Source organism: Anabrus simplex, chromosome 1 (assembly GCF_040414725.1).
Source record: "Anabrus simplex isolate iqAnaSimp1 chromosome 1, ASM4041472v1, whole genome shotgun sequence".
NCBI lineage: Eukaryota > Metazoa > Arthropoda > Insecta > Orthoptera > Tettigoniidae > Anabrus > Anabrus simplex.
Genome location: NC_090265.1, coordinates 1,375,175,507 through 1,375,198,131, shown reverse-complemented (window position 1 = coordinate 1,375,198,131; position 22,625 = coordinate 1,375,175,507). Strand labels below are relative to the sequence as shown.

Here is a 22,625-nt window from a genome sequence, read left to right as displayed (position 1 = left end):
ACACGCGTACCGGGCAAGTTATCCGTGCGGTTAGGGGCGCGCAGTTATGAGGTTGCCTCCGGGAGATAGTGGGTTCGAACCACAATGTCGGCAGCCCTGAAGATGGTTTTCCGTGGTTTCTCATTTTCAGACCAGGAAAATGCTGGGGCTGTACCTTAATTAAGGCCACGGCCGCTTCCTTATCACAATAGGTCTTTCCATCGTCGCCGTAAGACCTGTCTGTGTCGGTGCGACGTAAAGCAAGTTGTTGATTGAATACGCCCGTAAAGCTGAATTCGAGGATATAGGGTAACGAAAAGAATCTATTACAAAATATCGAAATAGGGTTCCTGCAGGTGGACGATGTTGCGCAGTTCACGTCGTAACTCCAAGCATGGGGATATTCCACACGAGCAATGAGCTTTTAAAACAAAACATTCTTCATCTCCAGACAGTTTGGCAGTAAAGAATAAGAAGTAAGGAAATGCGGAAAGAATAGGTCTCAGTAGGAACACCCACTTCATTGCAGAAAATATGCATTACAAAATAAAAAGGCTGTGTTCATGTTCTCAGGGTACCGGCACGTATTTTATTCCCAGCTTTGACTGGGGAGGATAGGGACTAGAAGGAGGTATCGTGGCCTTAAGTCAAGAAGCATTCCAGCATTTACTTGTAGTTTAAGCAGAAAAATCACGGTTAAACACCTGGAGGATAGCCGAGGATTGGAACGTTAACACATCTGTACTCAGCTTGTTGCAAAAGACGGTGTGTCCTCGTTCTAGTCATGCCAGATTTTGAATCTCTGGCAGAGCAAGAATGGAACCTTATTCAGCGTCTCAACAGGTAGGCCTACCACGAGCCCGCCTTCCAGGTGACTTCTTCTTCTTCTTCTTCTTCTTCTTCTTCTTCTTCTTCTTCTAAGTATTAATTTCTACATAGAAATTATTGTATTCAGAGGGTACAATATACATTTAGAGTATATGCATATGCAAGAATAGTAGTTATGCATTTGCTGGTTGAGTGTAAAGCAGGGACATGTGTTCCTAACTTCGTCAGGTAAGTTAAATCATGCCGTCTCTGTGGTGTAGTGGTTCGTGTGATTAGCTGCCATCCGCGAAGGCCCGGGTTCGATTCCCGGCTCTGCCACGAAATTTGAAAAGTGGTTCGAGGGCTGGAACGGGGTCCACTCGGCCTCGGGAGGTCACCTAAGTAGAGCTGGGTTCGATTCCCACCTCAGCCATCCTGGAAGTGGTTTTCCGTGGTTTCCCACTTCTCCTCCAGGCAAATGCCGGGATGGTACCTACTTAAGGTCACGGCCACTTCCTTCCCTCTTCCTTGTCTATCCCTTCCAATCATCCCATCCCCCTCCCCCGCAAAGCCCCTGTTCAGCATAGCATATTTTTTTTAAATGAACAAACATAAATGGATCCCTACAAAATCGGTAAAATGTGATGTAATCTTCTTCTTAATCTGCTTACCCTCCAGGGTTTGTTTTTCCCTCGGACTCAGCGAGGAATCCTACCTCTACCTCCGTTAGGGCAGTGTCCTGGAGCGTGAGATATTGGGTCGGGGGATACAACTGGAGAGGATGACCAGTACCTCGCACAGGTGGCCTCACCTGCTATGCTGAACATGGGCCTTATAGGGAAATGGGAATATTGGAAGGGATAGACAAGGAAGAGGAAAGGAAGCGACCGTAGCCTTAAGTCAGGTACCATCCCGGCATTTGCCTGGAGGAGAAGTGGGAAACCACGGAAAACCATTTCCAGGATGGCTGAGGTGGGAATCGCCCTCGTACCACTTTTCAAATAAAGGTGGCAGCTAATCACACTAACCACAGAGGCGGTAAAATGTGATATAATGCCCCTCAAAAATTATTCAGCTTGGCTTCTTTTCTTTAGAAATATATTAGTAACTAAGTAATTTAAAAATGTGTATCAAAACTCCAACAGACAGTACAAAAGCATTTCAGAAGACTTCTGAGTAAATTAATTCTACGTTGCAGGGAGCTACAGTATATATATATGCCAGCCTCTTCATAGAATTAGTCCGTATTATGACGGGAAGAGTGAAACTAAGCAAAGAGTATCAAGAATAATCAAGAATAATCTTCCTGTTCGGTGGTCAGCTTCAGATTTCCCATCTTGTGGGACGTATATTCAAAGGTTAAACCGCATCTACGGAACCATCAAGTCTAAACACAACATTTCGCATTCCACGACTTGTTTGTTAGACTGCCAAAATCATAGATAGCTGTCTTGACGTGATGGACTTCAGTTAACCTTGACTGGACTGATAACGCCACCAGAAAGCTCGCCAGTCGTCCGTGTTGTGTATTTAGCGATTAACTCTAACACGCCTCTTTAGCTCAGTGGCAGAGCACTGGTCTTGTAAACCAGGGGTCGTGAGTTCAATCCTCACAGGAGGCAAAATTTTTTTTTTTAGCTCGACCATATTTAGAAGTTTATGCAGCCAGTCCCTGCTATGAATGGTGTGAAAATGTTGCTCATAGGGTTGGTTGGTGTATGCATTTCAGTGGGCTTGGCAGACTGATATGTAATAGCAACTCTGGTTCGGTGAGGAAAGCAACGGGAAACTGCCTCACTCCTCATTTCCCTACTACGCCTCTTCAGTGATGCCTAGGCCATCTATGACAGCTGATGGCAGATTTATTGAGGATCCCACCAGCGGAATCACTGACGGACTGACCATACATACATATTAAGAAGTGGACGCATTCATATTATGAGGTAACTATTTCCCTTCGGGTTTTCGGGACAAAAAATATATTCACTAGGGATGATCTCGTTGAAAGTGTACACACTTTCCAACACTTTCTTTCTTCTTTACTTTCTAAATCCGTTTACCCTCTAGGGTTGATTTTCTCCTCGGACTCGGCGAGGGAAGCCACCTCTACCACCTCAAGGGCAGTGTCCTGGAGTGTGAGACTTTGGGTCGAGGAATGAACTGGGAAGGAGGACTAGTACCTCGCCCAGGCGGCCCCACCTGTTATGCTGAACACGGGCCTTGTGGGGGGATGGGAAGATTGGAAGGGATAGGCAAGGAAGAGGAAAGGAAGCGACCGTGGCCTTAAGTTAGGTACCACCCCAGCATTTGCCTGGTTGAAAAGTGGGGAAACCACGGAAATCCACTTCGAGGATGGCTCCGAAGGGTATCGAACCCCTCTAGTCAGTTGACCTCCCGAAGCTGAGTGGACCCCGTTCCAGCCCTCGTACCGTTTTTCAAATTTCGTGGCAGAACCGGGAATCGAACCCGGGCCTCTGCGGGTGGCAGCTAATCACATTAACCACTACATCACAAAGACCTTTCCAACACGACTTCAATATTTTGTCAAACAAATCAGTTTAATCTGTTTTAAAAATGACTTTTTAAACCAATCCATGCTATTTTCTTTTTAAACTGAGTCAGTTTCTAACATTGGCCGAAAGAGAGCACTCTGGTCATCGTTAGGTGGCCGCGTAGTAATCTCGTCGTTGTCCAGCAGATGCCTTCCAAGACAAGCAATACTACAGTGACTCTATGTGTGGAGTCACATATAGAGTTACTGTAACCAATGCAAACATCAAAGAGCTGCGTTGTCTCTCTCGGGAGCGGGTCGTCCAAACGGAATGGTTAATTTACCCGTCCAGAGGTCAGGGTTTTCGGGTTTGATTCCCAATGGTGGTCATATTTTCAGCCTTTCGTCTAAATCGTATATTTTCATTTTAGATAAAGTAATTCGTTTCCTTAATCATTGATCAGCAATAATGTATTTACTGTACTATGATCGGTAGGGCTATGTCTGCTACTACAGAAACATTACTGCTTTAGTATTTACATGTTTATGATAAATGGAGTTTTTAAAATATATTTTTTAGGGCTTTCTTTTACATGTTTGTCTCTATTTTGGGGTCATTTTAGTTGAATTTTATCCAGAAATTCCTATAAATGTAATCATTTTGTTCTTTTATTTTCCATTGATATTTCATATTTGCTCCAGTCTCAGGATCAGAAAAGGTTTTCTGTGCAAGTCTGATCACTACAGCCGAAACAATCTACCACCTCTTTTATAGTCTCCACTTGAAATGTTCGCTGCAATATACAATATCTAAGTTCTGGTAAGGACAGATGCAGGTGGCAATGGTACTTTGGGTGTAATAGCCTTGAAGGATGCCACTCTCGTTGGTGCCTTCACTAACTCCTTTTTCACACTTCCGATAAAATTATCTACCTATGGAAAATTACTTCGCACTTCTTCTATGAAATGCTTGTGTCAGGCATGTCACGTGCGCCAGTTTTGAACAAAGTGTCTTCATGGAATTAACTCTTTTTACCATAAATGCAGAGAAGCTGTTACATAGGATCTAACATTAGACTTTTTTACTTCATTCTGAAATAACTTTCTTGGAGAAAACTGGGGTTAAGCTGGTCGAACAACTAGAGTGACTGAACACAGCGTAAAACAATTTAGGCGGTATTTCTGAACACGGCCGCCTCTGTGGTGTAGTGGTTAGCGTGATTAGCTGCCACCCCCGGAGGCCCGGGTTCGATTCCCGGCTCTGCCACGAAATTTGAAAAGTGGTACGAGGGCTGGAACGGGGTCCACTCAGCCTCGGGAGGTCAACTGAGTAGAGGTGGGTTCGATTCCCGCCTCAGCCATCCTGGAAGTGGTTTTCCGTGGTTTCCCACTTCTCCTCCAGGCGAATGCCGAGATGGTACCTAACTTAAGGCCACGGCCGCTTCCTTCCCTCTTCCTTGCCTATCCCTTCCAATCTTCCCATCCCTCCACAAGGCCCCTGTTCAGCATAGCAGGTGAGGCCGCCTGGGCGAAGTACTGGTCATACTCCCCAGTTGTATCCCCCGACCAAGAGTCTGAAGCTCCAGGACACTGTCCTTGAGGCGGTAGAGGTGGGATCCCTCGCTAAGTCCGAGGGAAAAACCGAACCTGGAGGGTAAACAGATGATGATGATGATGATGATTTCTGAACACGTTAGCAAGATCATAAATGAGAAATACTGTACAGTATTGAATAAGGTGGACCCTAAAACCTTTCAAAACTTTGTAGAGAAGTGGGAAACCACGGAAAATCACGTCAGGGATGGATGAGGTGGGAATCGAACTCCCCTCTACTCAAATGATCTCCCGAGGCTGAGTGGACCCCGTTCCAGTCTCGTACCACATTTCGTGAAAGGGCCAGGAATCCAATCAGGGTTTCCGACGGCGGCAGCTAATCACACTAACCACTACACCACAGATGCGGACTCGTTGTTGTGTTGCAAGTTTAAAATGGCTTCAACAACTAACTTAAGTTACATATTATACAGATTAAACGTTAATGTTGTGCCGAGATCAGAGGGGATAATGGCAAATTTATTTTTTGTGCATACTCAGTGCCGGATTACACATTAGACAGAGTATGCTGCCACCTATGGGCCCCGCGCTGCTAGCGGTCCCAAGCCAGCAGATCAAACCTAGACCCCATATAAAAAATTATGTGGCTGTGTGTACTGCATATAAGTTTACGAGTGGTTTCTGAATGGTGAGCTGAGTTTCTTTAGAATAATGATTGTCGTGCGAATATCACCTGTCTTTCATATAACTCATGAAGTGTAGATATGAAAGGCAAGAAGCATGCAGCTTGGCGCTGTTACCATAGTTGACACATAAGGGTGTCCCTAGAGATCACTTTTTTCTTTATCTGTTTACCCTCCAGGGTTGGTTTTTCCCTCGCACTCAGCGAGAGATCCCACCTCTACCGTCTCAAGGGCAGTGTCCTGGAGTTTCAGACTCTGGGTCAGGGGATGAAACTGGGGAGGATGGTCAGTACCTCGCCCAGGCGACTTCAACCGCTATACTGAACAGGGACTTTGCGGGGGATGGGAAGATTGGAAGGGATAGACAAGGAAGAGGGAAGAAAGCGGACGTGTCCTTAAATTAGGTACCATCCCGGCATTTGCCTGGAGGAGAAGTGGAAAACCACTTCCAGGATGGCTGAGGTGGGAATCGAACCCACCTCTACTCAGTTGACCTCCCGAGGCTCGCACCACTTTTCAAATTTCGTGGCAGAGCCGTGAATCGAATCCGAGCTTCCGGGAGTGTCAGCTAATCATACTAACCACTACACCACAGAGGCGGACGAGACCAGTTCTACCGTGCCAATTTTCTTCGGTGTCTTACAGCATCATTTTTTAAAAACAAAGGGCAATCAATATTTCTAAATGTCATGACAGCATTGACGATTTATAAGAGTCTCATTATAACAAATGCTCCTGCTGAATGGACATCTTTCAATTTATTATACTTGAGGGTTGTCATCGAACTTCAGTGGCACAGAACGACTAAATTATCTTGCCATTATTTCTACTGAATATGAAACCTTGCAAAAAATTATTTTAGAGATAATCTCGATGATTTCATTGCCAAAAAAAAAGGGGGGGGGTCTGGGGGTGGGGGCAGAGATGTTAAAGTGATGTTAGCTGTTTAGATTTAACATGTTCTTTTCTGTTTTGTAGTGCTGTATTATATAGTTAATTTTATGTAACAGCTTACTGTTTTCCTCTAAAGTAACTGGAATGTATGTCCGGCCCCGCGGTGTAGGGGACAACGCATCCGCCTGTCACCCGGTGGCCCCGGGTTCGATTCCTGGCCGGGTCAGGAACTTCTCATTGTAAATGATTAATATCCCTGGCCTGGGGACTGGGTGTTTGTGTCGTCTTTAACGTTCCTTTCCTCACATTCAACACTTCCGCAATTACACTTACACGCAGGTTCCCCTCATATGGTGAAAATAGTTGCAAAAGATCTACAGAGGTTAATGCCACGAACATTTTTTTTTTTAAACTGGAGTGTAATATAAAGCTGTGTTAGCTATTTTATTACAATTTGGGGGCACCGAAGAGCTCAACGGTGATGGTACGTTGTAAAACACGATACTGCCGCAGTGCAGTGTTTTGCTTCTCTATACTGTGAGTCATTCCAGTCTCAAGGGCATTGTGACAAACACGGCACACCTGTACGAAGTTCAGTGCGGCGCACATGAACTGACAAGGAATGAATCCTATCTGCCGAACACTCGAACTGAGCGAAGATAGGTGACCAGGGCAGCAAATCGCTCAATTCGAGAGTTTTACAGTAGTTTAGCTGAGGTCAGCTCGTGTGCGCCTTTAAAAAATACTTCTCAGTTCGCATGAACCCGTTTAGTGTAGTAGAACGAATGACAAGAAGCGTACAAACTTGTTACATCTTCTTCTGTCCGACTCGTTGGCTGAATGGGCTGAATGGTCAGCGTATTGGCCTTCGGTTCAGAGGGTCCCGGGTTCGATTCCCGGCCGGGTCGGGGATTTTAACCTTCACTGGTTAATTCCAGTGGCCCGGGGGCTGGGTGTTTGTGCTGTCCCCAACATCCCTGCAACTCACACACCACACACAACACTATCCTCCACCACAATAACACGCAGTTACCTACACATGGCAGATGCCGCCCACCCTCATCGGAGGGTCTGCCTTACAAGGGCTAGAAATAGCCACACGAAATTATTATTTAGATCTTCTTCTTAATGTTTACCCTCCAGGATTGGCTTTCCCTCGGACTCAGCGAGGGATCCCACCTCCATCGCCTCAAGGGCAGTGTCCTTGAGTTTCAGACTCTAGGTCGGGGGATACAACTGGGGAGGATGACCAGTACCTCGCCCAGGCGGCCTCACCTGCTATGTTGAACAGGGGCCTTGTGGATGGGAAGATTGGAAGGGATAGACAAGGAAGAGGGAAGGAAGCGGCCGTGGCCTTAAGTTAGGTACCATCCCGGCATTTGCCTGAAGGAGAAGTGGGAAACCACGGAAAACCACTTCCAGGATGGCTGAGGTGCGAATTGAACCCACCTCTACTCAGTTGACCTCCCGAGGCTGAGTGGAGCCCGTTCCAGCCCTCGTACCACTTTTCAAATTTCGTGGCAGAGCCGGGAATCGAACCCAGGCCTCTGGGGGTGGCAGCTAATCACACTAACCACTACACCACAGAGGCGGACTGTTACATAACTTGCTGTGCCACAGTCACAGAACACCAATGCCATGGTTGTTTGACGGTCACACATATGCAGTGAGTACAGTACTTACCTGTTTACAGACATTCACCACGCCTGCCACATAAAGCCAAACGCGCTGTGTAGCAAATACACTTCTATTCACCGCTCACTTCTTCGGTATAGCTATCACTTACATACTCTATCATGAGCTAATGTAGTTTGACAAGTGCACTGACAGAGTACATCATTGGCAAAGTGTCCGGCTCCATGGCTAAATTGTTAGCGTGCTGGCCTTTGGTCACAGGGGTCCCGAGTTCGATTCCCGGCAGGGTCAGGAATTTTAACCGTCATTGGTTAATTTCGCTGGCATGGGGACTGGGTGTACGTGTCGTCTTCATCATCATTTCATCCTCATCACGACGCGCAGGTCACCTGCGGGAGTCAAATCAAAAGACCTGCACCTGGTGAGAGGAACATGTCCTCGGACACTCCCGGCACTAAAAGCCCTACGCCATTTCCATTTCATTGGCGAAATTCCATGGATAAATGGTTAGCGTATTGGCCTTTGATCACAGGGGTCTCGGGTTTGATTCACGGTAGGGTCAGGAATTTTAACCATCATTGGTTAATTTCGCTGGCACGAGGACTGGGTGTATCATCATTTCATCCTCATCACGACGCGCAGGTCGCCTACGAGCGTCAAAACAAAAGATCAGCAACTGGAGAGCCGAACTTGTCCTGGGACACTCCCGGCTCTAAAAGCCATACGCAATTTCATTTCATTGGCGAAGTTAACAACCAAGTCCATAAAATTACGTAGGAAATGTCTGTCCTGAAGTCCAAGAATGAATAACTGCAGATCTCTTTAGACACATAGGGGAATGATTAAATTGCTGACAGCAAAGTTAGTATACGAGAAAATAACTGCCTCCTATGAGGTACCCCTGGTTTACAAGACCAGTGCGGACGTGCGTTACTCTACCCTCAGTCATGCAGGGTTACTGGTTGACAAGTTCATTGACAGAGTCCATCACTGGCGAAGTTAACACCCAAGTCCGTATAATCTACTGTGCATAATTAATAGAAAATGCCTGTACTGAAGTACACGGACGAATATCTCCAGATCTCCTTTAAAAGGAGACAATACATACGTGTCATCTGGGATTCGGTTCATTTATGGTGGAGTAACAGAGCATGTTCAGAAGAGTTACAAGTCAAAATTTTAAGACGCAACCACCACCCTATGGTATATAAATATCTATTTAAAAATGGTGGGTTGGTTTAAATAGACTGAAAGTTATGCGTATGTGTTTAAAATATGCTTAGCGCTTGTGGGAGCGCGTCGGTCTTCCATCCCGGCGACCTGCATTCATGAGACACAATCGATATCTTTCTTTCCTTTTAATTTCTTCCTTTCTTTCTTAGGCCCGGTTTCATCAACACATGTTAGTACTTAACAAGGTGCTAAATCATTTTGATGCTTGTTGTTTTAAGGAGCCTAACATCGAGGGTCATCGGCCCTTAAATAATTTTAACGTGCAATTTAAGAAAATTTGCTTTTCATCAACAACTGTTAATGTTAACATATGTTAAACTGCGCATTAAAGTTAACATCAGCCATTTCCCATGTTAAATGGCTAACATCATCATTTAGCAACCTGTTCCAAAATGGCTGCTGCTGTGAATCTCCCTTTAGATGCGGAATTGCTCTATTTAGATCTTTTACACAATAATCCTGATCGAAGGAGAGTTCAGCGACGTAATGACTTTGACAATTTGACGGATGCAGAATTTCTTCATAGATACCTATAGGTTATCGGAAATAGTTGTTGCTAAGGTTGTTGACGAAATTCGAGTGAGGTTGGAATATCCTACAAAGAGAAACTTACCTCTGCAGATACTGATAACATTACGATTTTTTGATACTGGTTCTTTTCACATAATGGTCGGAGACAATGCTAACATTTCTAAAGCCACTGTTAGTAGAGTTGTTTGTCTAGTATCTGCAGGGATAGCACCCATGAGAAGGAGGTATGTAACATTCTCTTCAGTAGAAGAACCTCAGCAAATTATCCGGGACTTCTATGAAATAAGCCGTCTTCCTGGTGTTCTAGGTGCAATAGATTGCACACATGTAAGGATCAAATCACCTGGAGGAAATAGGGTCGAAATATATCGTAATCGGAAGGGATATTTCTCTTAATTTCTCTTAATCAGGGATATAGTTGCTAGGTGGCCTCTTTCTGTACACGACAGTACAATATTTACCAATTCCCATATCAGAGCACAGTTTAAAGTGAGGACAATTAACGGAGGGATTTGTTAGGTGATAGTGGATACCCGCTAAGAAAGTATCTGTTAACCCCATTGAAACCCTTTTTTTTCTCCCACACCTCGTCCTTTTCTTTTCTTGTCAAGCCATCTGTGCGCTTGCATTCAATAACTCCTGTATATTTACTAACTAATTCAATTAACAACTCCTTTTTGAAGGAGGAAAAATTAGAACTGCAGACTCCGCTTCACTTCACGCGCCATATTTAACAGCTGTACTCAAACAAAAGCGCATCGGAGCGCGCTGTAAAAACAGCATATTCATATCACTGCCTACTTGATTCGTACCGGTTCGCAATGTTGGGAGAGTTAACAGTCGATTAGTTAACATTTCACAGGAAAAGTTTGATGAAACGCAAGAAACCTAACAAGATGTTAAGTTTTTAACTAAGTATTAACTAACTACTTGTTAGTATATATTTAAGGTGTGTTGATGAAACCGGGCCTTAATCTGTTTACCCTCCAGGGTTGGATTTTTCCTCGGACACAGCGAGGGATTCCCCCATTACCGCCTCAAGGGAAGTGTCCTGGAGCTTCAGATTCTGGGTCGGGGATGAAACTGGGGAGGATGACCAGTACCTCGCCCAGACGGCCTCACCTGCTATGCTGAGCAGGGGCCTTGCTGGGGGATGGGAAGATTGGATGGGATAGACAAGGAAGAGGGAAGGAAGAGGCCGTGGCCTTAAGTTAGGTACTATACCGGCATTTGCCTGGAGGAGAAGTGGGAAACCACGGAAAACCACTTCGAGGATGGCTGAGGTGGGAATCGAACCCACCTCTACTCCGTTGACCTCCCGAGGCTGAGTGAACCCCGTTCCAGCCCTCGTACCACTTTTCAAATTTCGTGGCAGAGCCGGGAATCGAACCCCTCCTCCGGGGGTGGCGGCTAATCACACTAACCACTACACTACAGAGGCGGACTCCATTTAATTTGTTTTTAAGTTGATTAATGTTTACATTTGTATTTTGTTGACATTCAAATTGCAAACAACCTACCGGTACATAACTACCGGTACGTGATTACGGCTGCTGGCATGAACCCGAGTGGTACTTATGACAAAAATAGGCAAAACTTGGGTGTTAACATTTGATGAAAACCAAAGCCTGACAACTACTGTACATGATTGTTTCAAATCATTTTGAACAAAACACACTTGATTCGCGTTCAAAAGTGGCTCCCTGCCATCATAAAGCCTGGAGCAGACAACTGATGATGAATTATGGAGTGAATTCGTAAACAGTCTTCACTTGACTTTAGGTGGAATTATTTTAAAAGTGCACTTTGATAAGGGTTCTTGTCGTCTTGGAATAGTCTATTACGTCGTATACAGACGGATTTATTTGACCACCCTAGGAGTTAACGAAATCCGGTGTGCATAAAAACATTTGCATTATTTCGTACGAAAACAGACAAAAACAAACAAACTCACATCGACAATATCGATATTTCTCGACAATGTGGGGGAGGGAAACCTGTAACTCTTCTGACCACGCTCTGTAGCCACACCAAAAATGAACCGAATCCCAGATGACACATGCGTAGTGTCTCCCTGTTAGACATATAGACGGAATGAAATTAAGGACAGCAAAATTAGTATACGAGATAAAATGTCTGCCTCCTATGAGGATCGAACTCATGACCCCTGGTTTACAAGACCAGTGCTCTGCCACTGAGCTAAAGAGGCGGGTGTGAGTAGTTTCGAGTCATGCAGGGTTGTTATAACGAACGCATAATAGGCTTCTTACCGCTGTCTGATATAACCAGGAAATAAAGCGAATAGGGAGTTGATTTTGACAAGATTTCAAAGTCAGATCCATCAGCCTGCAAAAATTATTGAAATTAAATTGATTGACCATTTTACTCGTAAAACAATAGGCCCCAGCTACCGCGTGCAGGCATTTGGATATGACGCCATCTAGGCTCACCTGTAACAATTTCCACCTCATAGCAGAGAAAAGGATCTCTGTTGGGCGATCTTTGGCTTAGTGTTTAATTCATTTTGTCGGGTAAACATTAAATGTTACAGCAGAGATGTGTTGCGTTCCGATGTTTAAGTGACGAATGTAATATTTCTTTCTTTCTTAATCTGTTTACCCTCCAGGGTTAGTTTTTCCCGCGGACTCAGCGAGGGATGCCCTCTACTGCCTCAAGGGCAGTGTCCTGGAGCGTGATACACTGGGTCGTGGGATACAACTGGGGAGAATGTCCAGTACCTCGCCCAGGCGCCTCACCTGCTATGCTGAACAGGGTCCTTGTAGGGGGAAGGAAGCGGCCGTGGTCTTACGTACCATCCCGGCATTTGCCTAGAAGAGAAGTGGGAAACCACGGAAAACCCTTTCGAGGATAGCTGAAGTGGGAATCGAACCCACCTCTACTCATTTGACCACCCGAGGCTGAGTGGACCCCGTTCCAGCCCTCGTACCACTTCTTCAAACTTCGTGGCAGAGCCAGGAATCGAACCCGGGCCTCCGGGGGTGCCAGCTAATCACACTAACTACTACATCACAGAGGCGAGCACGTAATATTTCTGCCCTTCAAAAATTCGACTACTTCCGCTGGAGTTGAACCAACGATCTAGGGGCCAGCGATCTCCCACTGACCCACATAGCGAGCTATTAAGCATCTGTGAGCCTCTTTTATTTTTATTATTATTATTATTATTATTATTATTATTATTATTATTATTATTATTATTATTATTAGGCCTACTATTCGGAATGATCTTAGTTCATGAATTAGAGAATGATTGCATGGATCCATGGATCCAGAATTCTCCTAGACATCCAGAACTGAATATACATTATAATGCGGTAGGAGTGGTTTAATTCCTTCGTCAACATAAAACGGTATAACTTTACGAAGATGGAGGTCTGCACAAAGTACTATTCATGAAGGGTAAATATTCCAGGCATATTCTTGAATAGAGCCCTGTAATCCTTCTGAACACCAGATGTCATCACGCTCTATATGGAGAAAGTGTTACTTGCATACAGCAGTTTGGTGTTTGCAAAGTGCGGCCAAAAAATTTAAAGTAAAAGAAAGGTGTTGGCTTCATTCGTGATATGTCATTAAGTATTCTGGGTTTTGCGTGTCATGATGGAAGATCTCATTAAAATAATGGCGGTGTCGTGTGGAGTGGTGTATGTGCATGTGCATGCAGTAGCCCTATATAATTTCGTTTCGCAAAACAGCGTTATGCACGTAAAGATTATAATTTGTCTGTACACTTCAAATGCTTACCTCAAACTTCGCTTTTATCTCGAATTAGGTACACAAAGTAGAAAATAGGTTAAAATAGGTTCACTTCCATGTTTCACTGTCTGTTACGATATCTTTCTTTCTTTCTTTCTTTCTTTCTTTCTTTCCTTCTTTCTTTCTTTCTTTCTTAATCTGTTTACCCTCCAGGGTTGGCTTTTCCCTCGGACTCTGCGAGGGATCCCACCTCTACTGCCTCAAGGGCAGTGTCCTGGAGCGTGAGACATTGGGTCGGGGGATACAACTGGGGAGAGTGACCAGTACCTCGCCCAGGCGGCCTCACATGCTATGCTGAACAGGGGCCTTGGTGGGGGATGGGAAGACTGGAAGGGATAGGCAAGGAAGAGGGAAGGAAGTGGCCGTGGCCTTAAGTTAGGTACCATCCCGGCATTTGCCTGGAGGAGAAGTGGGAAACCACGGAAAACCACTTCTAGGATGGCTGAGGTGGGAATCGAACCCACCTCTACTCATTTGACCTCCCGAGGCTGAGTGGACCCCGTTCCAGCCCTCGTACCACTTTTCAAATTTCGTGGCAGAGCCGGGAATCGAACCCCGGGCCTCCGGGGGTGGCAGCTAATCACACTAACCACTACATCACAGAGGCGGCTGTTACGATATCACGGAGGAAAATACCCGACAGAGTTTCTCGAAACTCGGCATTTAAGTTAGGGATAGCCGAGGTGTGTACAAGACTATATATTATTTGACTAGCAAGATACCCGTGCTTCGCTACGGTATTATACTGAAATGTATAATTGAATGCTTATTGTTTTAGATATATAATCCGACGAAATTCACGATCTGACTCGTTTTCTGCAAGAATCCACCAAAATTCCCGATCTGACTGGTTTTCTCTTATTTTACGGCACGTTTCCTCCCATTTTTCAATCTTTCTTTCCAGCAATCGATTTCGTACTTCCCGGGCTAGGCTCAGGTATTCCTCCCGGTCAGATGGGTCCGTAAATCTTTGCCATCTTTTCCTATAATCATTTTTAATATGGATAAAATCCTTCAGGTGATCCGGCGTGGTGTCATATTGGGTGCCTTGGCGGCACTGAACCCGCGGCCGGACTGCATTCTTAGTCATTACCCGTCCAGGAGCCGTTTCCAGCGCGGTCCGCACATTTGACGACGGTCCGGAATATTATTATTATTATTATTATTATTACTATTATGTGTTGCTGGAATGGCTGATGACAGGGAAAACCGGAGTATCCGGAGAAAAACCTGTCCCGCCACCGTTTTGTCCAGCACGAATGTCACATGGAGTGACCGGGATTTGAACCACAGAACCCAGCTCTGAGAGGCCGGCGCGCTGCCGCCTGAGCAACGGAGGATCCTTATAAGTACATTAATAACAGCTAAAATCAATTGGTCTCGCCTACTTCTACACCCCACCGCCGTTAAGTTTATTTACCGCCCCCCCCAAAAATTTAATAATAATAATAATAATAATAATAATAATAATAAGAATAATAATAATAATAATAATAATGTTATTTGCTTTATGTCCCACTAACTACTTTTACGGTCTTCGGAGATGCCGAGGTGCCGGAATTTTGTCCCGCTGGAGTTCTTTTACGTGCCAGTAAATCTACCGACACGGGACTGTCGTATTTGAGCACCTTCAAATACCACCGGACTGAGCCAGGATCGAACCTGCCAAGTTGGGGTTAGAAGGCCAGCGCCTTAAACCGTCTGAGCCACTCAGCCCGGCCCAAAAATTTAAAGAATGCTTGTTTCTTTATGTTTAAGGGAGATTCCAAACACCAATGTTCACGTCTATTACCTTCAGTTTTGAGATATAAGTATTCCAATAAAAATAATTTACTTTCTGACTTCATATCACAATACTCCCCCCCCCCCCCCTAAGTGAACTTTCCCGCAAAAAATACTTGTTTCTTTAATAGTAAAGGATCTTCTTAAATACCAATGATCACGACTCTAACTTCTTCAGTTTTTGATTTATGTGTCCTCATGAAAGGAATTCAACTCCTTTACACTCCCGCCCTCCAAGATGGTTTCCCCACCAAAACGCGCTTTTCTTTGTTTTTAAAGGAGATCCAAATACGAATTTTCACGTCTGTAACAACTTTAGTTTTTATTAAATGTATGTATTCTCATACAATTAAGCCAATTAATTTTTCAATTCTTCCCCCCCACCCCCTTCATTGGATTTTCCGAGAATACGTGTTTCTTTACTTTTAAAGCAGATTGCAAATATCAAATTTCACGTCTGTAACGTCTTCATTTTTGTGATATCAGTAGCCTAATTAAAAGAATTCAACACCATTTTCAGTCACTTTTACCACCCCCCTCCACCCAAGTGGTATTTCCGAAAACTAAAAACACACGTTTCTTTATGTTTAATAGAGATAAAAAATACCTTCACTTCTGTAACATGTAAAGTTTTTTTAGATATACTGTAAAAATTCTCATTTTAAAATTTCACCCCTTTTGAGTTCCCCTTAAGTGGAGTTTCCAAAAACAAATCACCTATGTTTATTTACATTTACAGGAGATTCCAAACACCCACTTTTTACGTCTGTAACATTTTACGTTTCCAAGATATTCTGTAGATATAATCTTTCAAAAAATTCACCCCAATTTGTCACTCCTGTTTAACCGCCATTTATTGGATTTCCCAAAAACTAAGAATTACGTGTTTCTTTATTTTTAAAGGAGATCCCATATACAAATTTTCAGTTCTGTATTTCTTTGGTTTCTGAGATATATGTATCCCCGTTAAAGGCATTCAACCCATTTTTCACCCCTTTTACACCCCTCCTATTAGGATTTACAGGAAACAAAAAAATACGTGTTCCTTTATTTTTAGAGGAGATTCTAACTACCAATTTTTATATCTGTAAATTTTAAAGTTTTAAGATGTAGACGCACTCATTTTAAAAAATTCACCCCCCCCTTTTCACCCCCCAATATTTGGATTTTCCAAAAACGAAAAAAATACGTGTTTCTTTACTTTTAAAGTAGATCCAAAATACCAATTTTCAGGTCTGTAATATCTTCAGGTTCTGAAATATAAGTAGCCTCATTAAAGGAATTCAACCCATTTTTCACCCTTTTACACCCTTCCTATTGGGATTTTCCGAGAACAAAAGAATACGTGTTTCTTTATTTTTAAAGGATTCTAAATACCAATTTTTACATCTATAAACTTTAAAAGTTTTGAGATACAGATGCACTCATTTTAAAAAATCACCCCCTTTTCACCCCCCCCCCACCGTTAATTGGATTTTCCACAAACAAAAAATATACGTGTTTCTTTATTTTTAAAGGAGATCCCAAACACCAATTTTCAGGTCTGTAATATCTTCAGGTTCTGAAATATAAGTGCCTCATTAAAGGCATTCAACCCATTTTTCACCCCCTTTTCACTCGTCCTATTGAGATTTTCCGAAAACAAAAAAATACGTGTTTCTTTATTCTTAAAGGAAATTCTAAATACCAATTTTTACATCTATAACCTTTAAAAGTTTTGAGATATAGATACACTCATTTTAAAATATTACCCCCCTTTTCACTCCCCCTTAATTGGGTTTTCCAGAAACAAAAAAATAAGTGCTCCTTTATTTTTAAAGGAGATCCCAAACACCAATTTTCAGGTCTGTAATATCTTCAGTTTCTGAGATATAGGTAGCCTCATTAAAGGCATTCAACCCATTTTCACCCCTTTTCACTCCTCCTATTGCGATTTTCCGAAAACAAAAAAATACATGTTTGTTTATTTTTAATGAAGATTCTAAATACCAATTTTTACATCAGCAAACTTTAAAAGTTTCGAGATATAGATTCACTCATTTTAAAAATTCACCCCCTTTTCACCCTCCCATTAATTGGATTTAACAAAAACAAAAAAATACGTGTTTCTTTATTTTTAAAAGAGATCAAAAGTACCAATTTTGAGGTCTGTAATATCTTCAGTTTCTGATATATAAGTACCGGTATCCTGATTAAAGGCATTCAACCTATTTTCCCCCATTTTCACCCTTTTTCACCCCTCCTATTGGAATTTTCTGAAAACAAAAAAATACGTGTTTCCTTATTTTTAAAGAAGATTCTAAATACCAATTTTCACATCTATAAACGTTTAAAGTTTTGAGATATAGATACACTCATTTTAAAATTTCACCCCCCCCTTTTCACCCCCTTACTGAAGGAATATCCAAAAATCCTTTCTTAGCGAGCACCTACATCATCATGTGAATATATCCCCAAAATTTCATTTCTTTATGTCCAGTAGTTTTGGCTCGGCGATGATGAATCAGTCAGTCAGTCAGTCAGTCAGTCAGTCAGGACAAGCTATTTTATATATATAGATTAGTATACAGTGGCGTATGTCTTTGCTGGCAGGACCTAGTGTTTACAGTGCACTATGTCTTCTGGTATGGGCTAGAGCAAGTTTGTTACTTTCATTAATCTGTCTCTGTGTTATCCTTGGCTTTGACAAAATGAAAGGGACTGAGGTATGAGCGATGCTATTATAGTAATGCCATTCCTTATGCGGCCAGTCCCTGCTATAAATGGTGTGAAAATGTTGCTCATAGGGTCGGTTGATACATGCATTTCAGTGGTCTTGGCAGACTGATATGTAATAGCAGCTTCTGGCTCGATGAGGAAAGCAACGGGAAACCACCTCACTCCTAATTTCCCGAGTACGTCTCTTTAGTGATGCCTAGGCCATCGATGACACCTAATGGCAGAGCTGTTTAGGATCCAACCAGCCTTTGGGCTGAGGATTGAACATACAGTGGCGCAGCAACAGTAAAGGGGCAAAAACAGGAAATGTGACATTTCTCCATAAATATTACTCTGATCGAAAACTTGTTCTTTTCTTCTTAATCTGTTTACCCTCGAGGGTTGGCTTTTCTCTCGGACCTCTACCGCCTTAAGGGCAGTGTTCTGGAGCGTGAGATTTTGAGACGGGGGTACAACTGGAGAGGAGGACCAGTACCTCGCTCAGGTGGCCTCACCTGCTATGCTGAACAAGGGCCCTTTGGGGGGGGGGGTGAATTGAAATGAAATGGCGTATGGCTTTAGTGCCAAAAAAAAAACGGAAAACCGTCTTAAGAGTTGCCGACAGTGGGGTTCGAATCCACTGTCTCCCGAATGCAAACTCACAACTGCGCGGCTCAAACCGCACGGCTATCTCACCCCGTCTTATCATCTTCCTGGCTGGGTTTGCTCGAACTCTGTTACATCAGATGCCTTCTCTATAACTGACGCCATCTACAGCGGGGTGAAATAGACATTCATTCATTCATTCTGAGGTCATGAAACAATAACTTTGAGAGTTTCTTTATTAATTGCCGTTCGTTGTATTGTTTCATCTTGAAAAATGAATACCTGATGAATATTTGAAATAGTTACCTTCTTTGTGAGTAATCTTGTAATTGGAAAAAGGGCCAGGAATAATAATTAAAATTTCGTGCGGCTATTTCTAGCCGGGTGCAGCCTTTGTAAGGTAGATCCTCCTACGAGGGTGGGCGGCATCTGCCATGTGTATGTAACTGCATGTTATTGTGGTGGAGGGTTGTGAGTTGCAGGGTTGCTGGAGACAACACAAACACCCAGTCCCCGAACCAAGGAAATTAACCATTTAAGGTTAAAATCTCCGTTCCGGTCGGGAATCGAACCCGGGACCCCTGTGACCATTTAGCTAACCATTTAGCCATGGAGACGGACAGGGCCAGGAATGTATTATTATTATTTCTTCCTTTCTTAATCTGTTTACCCTCCAGGGTTGGATTTTCTCTGGGACACAGTGAGGGATCCCACCTCTACCGCCTAAAAGGCAGTGTCCTCGAGCGTCAGACTTTGGGTCGGAGGGTTACAACTGGTGAGAAGGATCATGCCTCGTCCAGCCGGCCTCACATGCAATGCTGAACAGGGACCTTGTGGTGGGATGGGAAGATTGAAGGGGAGAGATAAGGAAGAGGGAAGGAAGCGGCCGTGGCCTTTAGGTACCATCCCGGCATTTGCCTGGAGGAGAAATGGGAAACCACGGAAAAACATTTCGAGGATCGCTGAGGGAATCGAACCCCCCTTCTACTCACTTGACCTCCCGAGGCTGAGTGGACTCACTTCCAGCCCTCGTACCCCTCTTCACATTTCTTGGCAGAACCGGGAATCGAACCCGGGTCTCCGGGGGTGGCAGCTAATCACGCTAACCACTACACCACAGACGTAGACATTATTATTATTACTATTATTATTATTATTATTATTATTATTATTATTATTATTATTATTATTATTATTATTATTATTATTATTATTATTATTATTGTAGTGTGATAGGCCTATGTGTGTGCAGTGACTGGACAAGAATAACATTCGAGTGAAGTGTTTGTTTATATAGGTGTTTTGAGATGTGGATTGTGTTTATTATTCCTTGGCTCGACTCACATTCTTGTAGTCGTAACTCACGTAATACTAGTTTTATCAATAAAATTTAAGCGAAGTCCTAACCGAAATATAACTAAGATTTGTTGAAGAATTTCTAAGAAGACGGTAAGATGGAATTAAGCCGACTGATTTAACCAGATTGAGGTATGTACTTTTAAAATTAATATTGGCATTTGATAGTTGAAAGTATCTGATCAATTGAGGACATTTCTAACGACGAAGAAGAAAACAACGTAATTTTGGTGCAATTAAGGGTGATTATTGCTATTTCTAGTTGTCAGTCATGACGAATATGCTTAGGGACGTTCAAAGGATAAACAATACTGCACCTGAGATCGTAATTAAACAATTGCATAAACTGGTGTTTGGCAATGAAGGTGATAGGCAGAACAGTAAAAGACTGCGGGAATTTAAAGGATTTCGGTTTCCAGAAGCTCCCGATGAATATGACGACAAGGTTCTTGACCATTTCTCTGAAGGAAATTTATTTGCTGTGTGTAATGTCTTGAGTTTGGAATACGAGGAGAAGAAAAACATCTGACGAAGCGCATTTGGCAGTACCTCATCAAATTCAAATTGTTACTGGAGCTTGAAAATTATGATGAAGATTACGAGAGGGACCTTGAAGACGCCGAATACGATGTAATTTTTTGAGCCACTCACTGCAGTCCTGATTCATAACTAAGAATAAATTAAAAGAACATGATAGAATGAAGAAGGAGGAACCTACGAAAGAGAAACCTCCGCAGAAGATAGCGAAAGTGTAGACGACTAGGTCACGAACTGTCTCACATCGACAAGACGCGGAAATTCAGATCGTGGATTCACATTGATGTTTCGGGATGGTGAAGATTCGATGCGCAACTTTGATGGTAGAGGATATCATCCGGTTAGAAACTGGATTAAAGAATTTAAGGAAACTTTATATTGATGGGATGGGGGATAACATACAGAGTTGGTATTTGCTAAGAGATCAATGTCTGGTTTGGCAAAGCTGTTCATTCAAGGTGAAACTGGCTTATCAAAATGGAGAAAATTTAGACACATGAATGAAGAGTGCTATATCAAGATGAACAGTGCAGAAATGCATCGAACTGAGCGAGTTCGCCGTGTGGTTAGCGGTCGCGCAGGTGTGAACTTGCATTCGGGAGATAGTGGGTTCTTTTTTTTTTTTACTAGGGGCTTTACGTCGCACCGACACAGATAGGTCTTATGACGACGATGGGATAGGAAAGGCCTAGGAGTTGGAAGGAAGCGGCCGTGGCCTTAATTAAGGTACAGCCCCAGCATTTGCCTGGTGTGAAAATGGGAAACCACGGAAAACCATCTTCAGGGCTGCCGATAGTGGGATTCGAACCTACTATCTCCCGGATGCAAGATCACAGCCGCGCGCCTCTACGCGCACGGCCAACTCGCCCGGTGATAGTGGGTTCGAATCCCACCGTAGGCAGCTTTGAAGATGGTTTTCCATGGTTTCACATTTTTACACCAGGCAAATGCTGGGGCTGTAACTTAAAGCCACGGTCGCTAACTTCGCGATCATAGCCCTTTCCCATCCTTCCGTCACCGAAAACCTTTCATGTGTTAGTGCAACGTTAAACAAGTAGGGAAAAAAAGAAATACACAAAAGAAGAAATATACAAAAACAAGGAGGAATCGCTTCAAGAATATGTTGATGATAACGTTTGTTTTTTAAAGGGGAGTAACAGCTAGGTCATCGGCCCCTAATTGTACACGGTGCAAATGAATGGAACGATAATTGTACGATTCAATTTACATACGATATCTCACTGTATCCACCTCTGTGGTATAGTCGTTAGTGTGATTAGCTGCCACCCCCGGAGGCCCGGGTTCGATTCCCGGCTCTGCCACGAAATTTGAAAAGTGGTACGAGGGGTGGAACGGGGTCCACTCAGCCTCGGGAGGTCAACTGAGTAGAGGTGGGTTCGATTCCCACCTCAGCTATCCTGGAAGTGATTTTCCGTGGTTTCCCACTTCTCCTCCAGGCAAATGCCGGGATGGTACCTAACTTAAGGCAACGGTCACTTCCTTCCCTCTTCATGTCTATCCCTTCCAATCTTCCCATTCCCCACCAAGGCCCCTGTTCAGCATAGCAGGTGCGGACGCCTGGACGAGGTACTGGTACTTCTCCCCAGTGGTATCCTCGACCCAATGTCTCACGCTCCAGGACACTGCCCTTGTGGCGGTAGAGGTGGGATCCCTCGCTGAGTCCGAGGGAAAAACCAACAGAGTAAGAAATAGAAAAATAAGAAGAAGAATATATCCCTGTATACTGGGAAAGTCCGCCTCTGTGGTGTAGTGGTTAGCGTGATTAGCTGCCACCCCCGGAGGCCCGGGTTCGATTCCCAGCTCTGCCACGAAATTTGAAAAGTGGTACGAGGGCTGGAACGGGGTCCACTCAGCCTCGGGAGTTCAACTGAGTAGAGGCGGGTTCGATTCCCACCTCAGCCATCCTGGAAGTGGTTTTCCGTGGTTTCCCACTTCTCCTCCAGGCGAATGCCGGGATGGTACCTAACTTAAGGCCACGGCCGCTTCCTTCCCTCTTCCTTGCCTATCCCTTCCAATCTTCCCATCCCTCCACAAGGCCCCTG

The 22,625-nt window shown here is 43.7% G+C and overlaps 1 protein-coding gene and 2 non-coding genes across 3 annotated transcripts in view; 1 reads left to right on the top strand and 2 right to left on the bottom strand.

Moving 5' to 3' along the window:
- LOC137496879 (uncharacterized) overlaps window positions 1-22,625 on the bottom strand; it is a 487,890-nt gene that overhangs the window by 265,284 nt on the left and 199,981 nt on the right. The gene's annotated exons all lie outside the window — the stretch shown is intronic.
- TRNAT-UGU (transfer RNA threonine (anticodon UGU)) lies at window positions 2,337-2,408 on the top strand. The gene has a single exon. It is a non-coding gene; the product is annotated as a tRNA-Thr (tRNA).
- On the bottom strand, window positions 11,945-12,016 carry TRNAT-UGU (transfer RNA threonine (anticodon UGU)). The gene has a single exon. It is a non-coding gene; the product is annotated as a tRNA-Thr (tRNA).